The sequence below is a fragment of the Gopherus flavomarginatus genome, chromosome 3, assembly GCF_025201925.1.
Source record: "Gopherus flavomarginatus isolate rGopFla2 chromosome 3, rGopFla2.mat.asm, whole genome shotgun sequence".
NCBI classification, from domain to species: Eukaryota; Metazoa; Chordata; order Testudines; family Testudinidae; genus Gopherus; species Gopherus flavomarginatus.
This window is the reverse complement of record NC_066619.1, coordinates 156791136-156802605: the sequence shown is the minus strand read 5'-3', so window position 1 is coordinate 156802605 and position 11470 is coordinate 156791136.

Here is an 11470-nt window from a genome sequence, read left to right as displayed (position 1 = left end):
TAATGCTGTATAAATAATATTAACTGTTGGCTTACTATTAAGGAAGTTGCTTTAGGCAGATTGTAACTGATCAAATCCTTGCCTTAACCACAAGAGTTGACTTTGCAAGTGCAATTTGGTGGTTAGTCAAAATATATTTGTTTTTGTTCTAATTATGCTGACTAAAAAAATAATATTCTCCAAATATAGCCAGAATAGAAGTGGAAAATGTGTCTTGACATCTGTCTCCAAATCTCCTCATTTTAAATTAAATGATAAACATACAGGACCAGATCCATTCCTGGAGTTACTCCACTGAATTTCAGTAGAGTTACACCAAGATGAATTTGGCTGGTGGAGTTGATCTTATCAAGTGAAAAGACAATATGTACATAAATGCCATCTGAAATATCAAGAAACAATGGAAAAAAAACTTTTTTGCCATTTGAAAGGGAACTTTGCTGTTATTTTTTAAATTTCTTCTTCCCCCCCTCCCCATGGTAAACCTTCTAGAAAACAAATATTACACCCCCACACACACACACATGTGTGGCTTTAGTCAAGATAATATTGTCATGGTCTCCTCACACCGTTTGATCCTTGCCCTCAATATTCTGATTGCAATAATTTGATTCATTCTGCTTTGGGAAAGCAGCTTTGTGTGAAAGGGACAGAGCATGAGGAAGGGTTCTCTCTTATCCTCTTTAGGCACTTTAGGTTAAATTAAAATGACTCTGTGCATCTGCATATGTTGTAGATTAGCATCCCTTTGCAAGCCCTTTAAGCATATTTTTTAATTACTTTTTTTTGGGGGGAGGGGGAAGCATTACTCAGGTAACGTTCCATTTGGGAGGGGGTGGTGCATTCAGATCAAGATCAGGAAAACACTGACATGGCATCCGTATGCAGCTTGGCTTTGCTGCAATGTCTAGTCAGCAGAGGGCTCCCTCTCCTATGCCAGGCATACATATACAGTACATTCTCTCTCACTCACACTCACACACACACACACACACACTCCTGATGAATAACGCTGTCATTTCTCATTGTTCTCAACTCAACCTTAATATCAGCTGATACTAAGACACAAGGGCTTAGAGAAATTAAAGTCCACTGAGCAGTACCATTGGCATCCACTGGCAATATGTTAGGGATATTTCTTACCTGGAAATACAGTGTCCTTCATGACTGCGTTCTTCCCTTCTTTGTACAGCTGCATTCAGCAGGTTTTGGACCTGTTCTTGTGCACTTGGAATATTTGCACATCTCTATTCATCCCCTATGTACAGCTTTGCTTACAGGGCAACTATTATCTTGCAACTAGCAATGAATTTAATGGAAAGAGGATACAGGCCCTCATCCAAACCCTATTGAAGTCAATTGCATTGAGCTTTGCAGCAGGCCCTATAAGATGGTAGGAAAACAGAACAGTAAAGCCCATTCCCCTAATCCTTACCAGTGGGTCTGAGCAACTTTTAATTGTACCAGAGTGGGTGGGGGAGTGGGGGCAGAAGAAATGTTTTTGACCAATACTGTGCTGCTTTTCCTAGCAGCATTGTTCTTGGGTTGGCCCTGCAGGAGATGATATATCTGAAGATCCTGTCTGTCAAAATGAATGACTTGTTCATTGTGTTTTACCTCAGAAGAGCACTGTTGTCTGAGCACAGAACTTGCAGCTAGGAACTTTAATCCCATCTTTGACTCAAACTCTCTGTGGCGTTGGGCATGTCACTTAACCTCTCTGACTCACTCTCCCCTATCTGTTAAATAAGTATGTTCGACGGAGATAATATGGGTTGCCTGCTTCATGGGGATGTCACAAAGTTACGATCAGCTAATGCTTGCAAAGCGTTTTTAAAGTGAAAGTTCCTGAATAATTATTATCCATTGAACTTTGAGGCTCTTGTGTGGTGGCACTGTACATACATATATACTCTGTTTAAATTAGTGCATAGTGCATGTGAATGTTGTTGCATTGGACCTCTCCCGCACCTGTATGGAGTTAACATGATGGGACTGGGAGTCTGAAAGCCTGGGTTCGGTTCCCAGTTGTGCTACCTACTCACTATTGATCGGATCCAAAGCCCACTTGAAGTCAACGGAAAGAATCCCACTGATGTCAAAGGACATTGTATTAGCCTCTGTAGGTATGTCTACCCTGCAGTTAGACACCTGCGGCTGGCCTGTGTCAGCTGGCTCTGGCTCACGGGGCTTGGGCTGCGGGGCTGTTTCATTGCTGTGAAGACTTCCGGGCTCAGGCTGGAGCCCAGGTTCTAGAACCCTACAAGGTGGGAGAATCCCAGAGCTCAGGCTTCAGCCTGAGCCCAGCAATCTCCACTGCCCTGAAGCAAGAACCCAAGTCAGCTGGCATGGGCCAACTCTGGGTTTTTGTTTGCAGTGTAGACATGTCCCCTGCTGTAACACTGGGGGTAAGGATACTTTTACCTAAAAGAGGCACTGTGAACCTTAAGAGGCCTAATCAGTTCATGGTTGTACAGTGCTCCTGCCTTGTTTGGGAGACAAGCACCCCCACACTTCAGAGTTAGTACCGTAAATGCTGCATACCGGTTAGGCTGGATAGAGTCCTTATTCTGTAAACATTTATTGCCTAGCTAAGATATTACAGGGTTTAACAATCTGTCACAGTGATTTTTTCCTTGGAACCCCATTGTTCTTGATGCCTCTGAGCACCACCACCTCCAAGAATTCACCATCCATGAGCATCACCAATATAGCCACTAACATGGGTCAAGACGGAAACAGAAAGAAATGGAGTTATGACAGATGTGCCAGGGCCAGGCCATTAGCACTGGGGGATTTGGTTGTACTCAAGCAGCAGAGATGCTCCAAACTGGATTCAGCCTAGGGCCCATACACCATTGGTGGGATCCCGTATTGTCAATGGCCACTCTACAAGATCTGAGTGGAGTCTGCAGCAAGGCCAGAGAAGGTGGCCTATGAGAATGTGCTGAGGCCTTGCCACTTTGAGCCCCAGCCAGGAAACAAGGTGGGGTGAGGAGATCCTAGTAGCCAGGAGGCAGAGCCAGGAGGAGTCACAGAGTTGCCACTAATGGGGTGGATGAGACTTGGGAGATCCCCACCAGAAGCACCCTGCCCTGAAGCAGAGGAAGAGCAGAGTGAAGTCAGGGGACTCAGGGAGGAGGCACCTGAGTCAGACACTGAGGTGTGGGAGGAGCAGGGCAGGTAGAAGGCAGCCAAGCCTGAACATGGGTTAGAGGGGAACAGAGCCAGAAGACCCCCCAATGTTCTCAAAGGCCAAATAGAGGAGATGCCCCAACCTGAATGATCCAGCAATGTGGAAGCTGGCCAAGCCACAGGGCACACCTGCTACCTGGGGGACAAGTGTGTTCACGTGGTGGCAGGTGTGCAGTGGGTGCGAGAGATCCTTCCACTTTTCTCCCCTCCCCACCAGGCTGCACAAAGTGGATTGGCTGCAGGGGAGAGCCAGCCAAAGACACAGAATTAACTCTGACCCCTGAGGGTTTGAGCAAATTAGCAGACAGGGGCAGCATGGAGAACAGCCTGGAAAACTGGAAAAGAAAGAAGCAGCAAGAGCTCTGAGCTGGGGCAGAGAGGGAGCTGCTGGGAGGAGAGACGGCTGCTGGCAAAAGGGGAGTCTTGGAAACTCTCATTCTGGAGCTGACCGGACAGCTGAGACTATGTAACTGACATAGCATCCTGATCTCACCCCGCGTGCCAGCATCAGCCCAGAGTGCACAGGCAGGTTGGAGTGAGGGGATTGCATTGATGTGGGGCAGAGAGAATATGGGTGTCTATTGGGGGTGGAGGAACAGTGGTTTTTCTGTATGCTATGCCAAGGACGTGGGAGTTTGAGTAACCCTAGAAATCCTGAGCTGGATCTGCTCCTGGCTTTGCCTGCTTTAGTGCTGTTCTCTTGTTCTGTGTGGAGCTTGTTCCAGGGGCTAACTCTGACCCCCCTAGGAGGGAGGGTTGATGTCTGTGCCGAGGCACATGGTGTGGACCTGGGAGTCCTTCCCCATCCCTGCTCTGCTGAAGGTCCCCGACCATTTCTTTGACTGGTGCCCGCAAGGTGAGCCACAGGCCGAGAATTAGCTCAAGCGACAGAGCACTTGCTTTGCGTGCGTTGCATAGCAACCTTGCTGTCCACATGCTCCAGTTGCTGGGGTGAGGACTCTTGCCCACTCCCTGGGATGTGGTCGGCCTGTGTGCTTCCTCATTTTGTTCTCCCTGCCCATAGCAGTGAGATAAAAGAGCAAAAGCTAGCCTCCCTCAGCCAGTGGTCACTGAGGGAATTCAACCCACTATCCTGGCAGAGTCAATGACCTCTCATCAGCTGACCTAGGCAGCCCACGTGAAGCATCTCTCTCTCATGAGTAGGTGACCAGATGTCCCAATTTTATAGAGACAATCCTGACTTTTGGGTATTTTTCTTATATAGGCTCCTATTACTCCCTACCCCCATCCCTATTTTTCACACTTGCTGTATGGTCACCCTACTCATGAGTATTGGGCCTGCAAGGTGTTTCCCTGTTGCAAGCTCAAATGTAAAAAGTTTGTGAAAGTTCATAAGGTGTTACCATAACTGTGGAAAATAGGAGTTGTAATTTTGGCATGGCAGCCATTTTGAATGTTTTATTTATTTTTTTTATGGGGCGCATTAGGACTGTTTGTGTGTGTGTGTGTGTTTTCACACTGAGAGCCATTTAAAAAGTTTTAAAGGTTAGAAGGAAAATAGGCTTTTTACATATCTAGGGCCATTTTCATTAAAGTTTAGCCACTTCTGTGTGGCTGAATAGGGTTAATAATACAGTGCACAATTCCCTATGAAAGAAATCTCTGTATGTGCGATTGTCTACCAGTGGGTAGAATCCTGTGCCTGCGTGCTTGCGTCCTGGGGAAGGATGCTTTGACACTTTGAGGATTAGGGAAAAATGGGTAGAAGAAAATAAAGCTGATTTAGAGTGCCCGTACCCCATGGAACAGTTCTCCTGCTGCTCCTTGCTGGCTGACCTGGGTACTCCAATCTAGGCATGTAGGGCTGCTTTGACCAGTAGGCAGACTGAGTCCAGGAATGCCCCAGCATCACCCCCCTGAAGGCTGACTATTAAGCGTCTCCTCTAACTTTGGGTGCCAACTATTAAGCCTTCCTCTGTGGCTTCTGCTGGGGAGCATGATTCCCTCTAGGATACATTTAGGTGGGCATCCTGGCCAGAAAGAATTGGGCCACCAGTTCAACCCATGAGGTACAATGGAGCAACCTGGTGGCCTTGTGACTTAGGCCCATTTTCCTACAAGTGGAGGACTCAGCTGCCAAGTGTTGCCCTGTCTGCCCCCTCCAGCCCTGAGTCCAAGAACCTTTCAGTCACCAGGTCCACCCAGACAGGAGAGGAAAGGAAGTGACCAGACCTTCTTCCCGTAAGGGTCGCCCTGCCCACCTCCTCCTCTGGTCTGGTCCTAGGCCCTAAATCCTTCTCGGCCACCAGATCAACCCGGAACCCCAGAGAAGGGCAGAAAGGAGACGGATGGCCCCACCTCCTGTGAGGGTCACCCTGCCAATCTCTCCCAAGGAGACGGAGGAGGGAAGCATGAGGTGGCAAAGGTATCTTTCCCATCCTGCCAGATGTCCCCCTTTAGTGAAGGTGTTGGGAAAAGAGACTGTGTCAAAGGCTGACTTTCCACAGATCATAGTGAGGTAGCTGCTCTGCTACACATGAAACCTTGACCCAGAAGCAGTTAATTTACGAGACCATGACCATATAGTCCACTGTGAGTCAGAGGTGACTCCTTCTGTTCACACTCCAGTCCCGAAATGAATGGCTCTCCATACCATGACCTATCCTCTGGAGTGAGTGGCTAGCTCTCCAGGGCCAACCAAGGCTCCACAGCAGTGCCATTTAGGGAGGATTCTGACTTAGATGCATTCAGTCATAATCCCACAGATGGGAGCTTCACCCCATTGGCACCTCAGCCAAGCACATACACCAGATGTTTGAACCTGCAGTTCCTCTACGACTGAGCAAGATTGCTACTGCAACCACAGATCATCAGCAGGGTAAAACTAACCTGTCTCACAATAGTTGAAACCCAGCTCACGTTCCCTATTAGCGGGTGAACCATCCAACGCTTGATGAATTCTGCATCATGGTGATAGGAAGAGCCAATCCTGAAGGGTGAAAAAGCAACGGGACTATGAACACTTGGCCTCCACAAGCCAGTTATCCCTGTGGTAACTTTTCTGACACCTCCTGTTTAAAACCCAAAAAGTCAGAAAGATCATGTTGCCCCACTTTCACGGTCTGTATTCATACTGAAAAGTTCAAGAGGATCTTCTTTCCCTGCTGATTTGGCCAAGCCTATTCCCTTGGCTGTCGTTTCACGCAATAGTGGGTAGAGACAGTGGGAATCTTGTTCATCCATTCACACATGCCCCATCATCTAATTAGTGACATTTGGCTATGTATAGCAGCCCTGTGGGTTGCTTTTCTGTGTTGTTTGGGGGGTATTGAACCCATCCTAGCATGTGCATCCATCCATATGATCCTAGAATTATTTTAACCACCATGAGATTCCCAGAAAAAAGAATGGGGTAGATAGGACAGAGAAGAGAGAGTAGGGGGGAAAAAAGACATTGCATGCGGGAAAAGACCCCCATGGAACAGGTATCATCAGAACTTTCTAAAGCCAGCACTACAAGGCATTCACCAACCTATTTCAAGGACTGGTGACTCTAATCCCAGTCCTCTCATCCAGATTCAGCTAGTTCTCTAAACACCAACCTTCAGGTGTAGCATCACTCTCAGGGATAATATGCCTGTGTAGCCTTACTTAGCAACAATTCAAAGCAAGCCACTAAGGGGTCAGACCAAAGATGTGACTCACCCAACTGGGTGAATGAGTTCATGGAATCCTGAACATAGCAGCTCAAGCTCTCCGCATCACCTCCACATCACTGCGGGCAGTCTTGGGGACTGCACTGAGGAGTGACTCTGCTCTTTTGGGGTCCACCATCCCAACTTCAAGTGGCCAGTTCTTGGTGCCTGAGGCAGTGTATCCCAAGACTTCAGACTATTCCAGAATGGACAAAGAGATGGCATAGAAGTTCTATGCAAGAACCCCCAGCATTCTCAACATGTGATTCTCGGGGTGGGGGGCATCATTCCCTGAGGCATGCTGAGGAACCACCACCATGGCCTCCCCCTCTCCCAGGGATCTGGGTCTCGCCTCTGTTCCTGGGATGCCTGGGAGGCAGAAATGACAGAGGCTATCTCAAAGCCAACTTCTATGTGCCATTCCAGCTGCAGCCTGCATTGAATGTCCCACCCCAGTCAGTCACCTGCCCGTTCCAGTCACATCCTTCCCCAAGTACTCATGCATGCCAAAGCAGCATAGAGTTGGGGAGGATGGTCTTGCTGACAGGGATGGACAGACAGCTGGGAGGGCAACGGCGGCTCAGAGGGCAGCTTGGGTACACACATGGCTGAAGACACAAAGGTTACTTGGTGATGGATCAGTGCTGATGGAAGAAATCCCCTCCATCAGCCTCAGACTCTTTTCCCCCAGCCATGGGGAGGGAATGGAGCAAACATGGATGGGGGCTGCCCAGCCCTCTGCATGCACAAGACCCCACTATCAGAATCTCATCCTGCACATGGAGAAGCATCCAAGACAGTTGGTATGGCAGCACCACAGCTGCTTTCCTGTGGGGGCCTGAGCCAGCACACGTAACCCAATTAATGAGCCTTTTGCAGGTTTACCTATGGAAACTTGATTACAATGTTTATTTCTTCTAGATAGTTAAGTTTGACCATCTTCTTGGCACTCCACCAGGGCCGTGACTGACCCTGGCAGGGTGGATCCAAAGAGCTCATTAAACCGTCCAATTGCTAGTAACAAAGTGTGGTGTGTACAAAAGGTAGGGACTTAATCAATACAATTATGACCTGCACTTACTGGGAATTCCTCAGTCATCAGGAATAATTGCACTCCCCAATCCCAATGGAGTTCAACAGGTTACCTCCACCTGTCAGCATAGGGCAGACACACAGTGGCACCACAGACCTGTTATTGCTCAATCTTGGGTGGCTGAATGCCACTTTTTCCTCTGAGAAGTTAGGTACCGACTGCTCTGGGGTTGCCTGGCTAGTTAGCATGCCAGAGTCTTGTTCATTGTCAGAATTAAGCAGACATATCACTCCACCTACTATGAACAGCCATGCACCACCATCCACAAATTCAAGAAAGAGCTATCAATCTGTATCAATCCTTCCCATGTCCAGGTCAGGTGAGGTTGCCCGTGTTGAGTCAAGTTAACCTGCAATTTCCACTCTTGGTGGTGCCCTTCCATCAGTTCCTTTAAGTTTCAGCTTTGCAGTCATATCCCACTTGGAACTCAAGACTTTGATTTCCCATAAGTTGCCTGGCAAGTCATGGAATAAGGCTGCCTGATCACTAGTCGGCATCATTTATGGTCGGAACTATGACAGTATCTGATCATCTTGGAACCTCTGAATTTCATTCTTGATTAATGAAAACATTCTTGGCAATGCTTTTGCTTTGGTTTAGCTTTTGCCAGTCCAAGAATTTAACCTCTAGAGGCACAGTACAATTGCCCCTGGCCATCCCTCTTAATCATGGCTCCAGTTCAGAAAACCAACAAAATAGAACCAGAGTCCTATTACATTATTCCTAGCTGGAGTATTCCAGTGACCTGCCTGCTTTGAACACTCTAATGTTTTTGAAATAAATGCTTCGGACTCCCCAGGACACTCAGTTAAGAGCATCAGGGGAGTGCTGAGAGGCAGGGGCTGGGAGGGGTAGTAACTCGCCTCACAGCAGATTGACATCTCGATTCCAAGATCCAACTATGAGCTTTTTAACTTCAGCAACTTTAATATACGCTATTGGAGCTGGGCTTACCCCATCTGCTGGCATCAGACTTGCCCTCCAATGGATCCTCGTTAAAGGCTTTAAAGTGTACTCATTCCAATTACAGGGCCTTCACAGAGTCCAGTATTGTTATCTCTAGTCACTACCTCCCTGGGTCGGGAGTGGGTAATTTGCGCGCCTGCTGCCTTCCTAGGATATGGTAGCCATTTCTCACTCTCCCTTTCTGGAATCAAACCCTAATTCCCCATGACCCGTGGTCACCATGGTAGAAGAACCTTCAAAAGTTGTTAGGGCAAACATTGAAATGCATTGTCATCGCCACAAGGAAACATGATAGGCCTGAGGTTATCTAGAGACACGAAAGCGGACAGGTGAGCCCAGGTTGGTTTTGGTCTGATAAATTGATGTATTCCCAGAGGTCATCGCTCGTCGGCATGTATTAGTTCTAGAATTACCACAGTTATCCCAGTAGTGGTTGAAGTGAACAAAAGGAATCATAACTGATTTAATCAGCCAGTCATGGTTTCACTGTACCAGCCATGTGTATTTAGACATGCCGGCCTTAATCTTTGAGATAAGCATATGCTGCAGGCAGGATCAACCAGGAGGGAGAGCAAGGGCCCCATGTAGGGACAGCGTCACCCTGTGACAGTCCTGCCAGTCTTCCCCAGGAGGCCCTGCCAGTCTTCCCCAGGAGGCAAGAGTAGAGTCTGCAGTGCAGCAGATTGCCCGACAGGGATGGCAACCCCACAGGATCCGTCTGGATCACACCAGGAAAGTACAGTGGAAGAGATAGTGGGCCTTCAAAACCTTCTCCCTTTTATCCCCAGCGGCCCTCCAAGACAATATGGTGACATGGCATGGGTCCCATATAGCCTAGACAAACTTACTATAATATAGGTGCACAACTGGCAGGAAAAGGGTACTCAGAAAGTAATCATCAATGGTTCATATTTGAGCTGTAAGGGTATATTGAGTGGGGTCCCACAGGAATCTGTCCTGGGTCCAATTCTGTTCAATAGCTTCAAAATGATTTGGATAATGGCTTAGAGAGTGAGCCTATAAAGTTTGTGGATGACACCTAGCTGGGAGGGGTTGCAAGCACTTTGGAGTAAATGCAAAGTACTCCACTTAGGAAGGAATATTCAATTTCAGAACTACGGAATGGGAAATGACTACCTAGGCAGGAGTACTGCAGAAAAGGATCTGGGGGTTAAATTGGATGAACAAACTACATAGGAGTCAACAATGTTGCAAAAAAAAGCAAACATAATTCTGGGATGGATTAGGAGGAGTGTTGTAAGACATGAGAAGTAATTCCTCTCCTCTACTCAGCACTGATAAGACCTCAGCTCAAGTATTATGTCTAGTTCTGGGCACTGTACTTTGTGAAAGATGTGGACAAACTGGAGAAAGTCCAGAGAAGAGCAACAAAAATGATTAAAGGTCTAGAAAACATGACCTTTGAGTAAAGATTGCAAATGCTGAATTTGTTTAGTCTGGAGAAGAGAAGCCTGAAGGGGGACATAATAACAGTTTTCAAGTATGTAAAGGGTTGTTATAAAAAGAAGGAAGATAATTTGGTCTCTTTAACCACTGAGGACAGGAAAAGAACTAATGGATTTAAATTGCAGCAAGAGAGAATGAGGTTGGACATTAGAAAAAACTTCTTAACAGGTTAGTTAAGCACGGGAACAAATTACCTAGAGAGGTTGTGGAATCTCCATCACTGAGGATTTTAAGAGCAAGTTGGACAAACACCTGTCAGGGATGCTCTACATAATACTTAGTCCTGCCTCAGTGCAGCAGACTGGACTTGATGTCCTATTGAAGTCCATTCCAGTCCCACATTTCTATGATTCTATGATTACATGGAGGCCCAGTTTCTTACATTTGGTCTGATTTATCGACCAGTCCAATAGTTGTAATATCCCTATGCATAACAACTCAGAGATCTATGGCCCTGCTTAGGACATTTATGACTGTAGTTGGTGTATTTATTGCCTGTTAATTTCCATTGTTGATTTTGTTGCTTTTAGATGTAGCCTACAATGTAAAAGAGTGTGCCATTTTATACTTGGTTGGTGGGTTCACTGCCTTGGTGGTTATTAATTCTGAGCTGAATCCCAGTGTTTACGCTGTGCCCAACAAGGAAACGCAGCAGGTTTTCTTGTGGCTGTCTAATGAAGACCAGCATGGCCAGAATTGTTCCTATTCATCTCAATGCAGATTATAGTTGAAGTCAGTCTATGGCTTTTTAGGTTACAATTAAATTTTTCCCAACTTTATGCACTTAAATCATAGGAAAAAGTATTACTCACCTTTTTAACTTTGAGTATCTATTTATCACATAACTTGTTTTTGGTTTGGGTTTTAATCCTGAAAGAGAACTGGCTCAGGAATAATATGAAACTAAGGGTGCAACAGTCCTCATCCTCCTATGCCCTTAAACAAAAGTTCCTCGTTACTTAGGGGGAGAGGCCAATGGCCTTTTGAAATATTAGCCCTAAACTGTTGGTTAACAGCATTGTGCCACAGTTGTATAGAAGAGGATAGGTCATTTAAACAGACCTGTTGATTAAAGACGGAAGTTCCTAAAAGT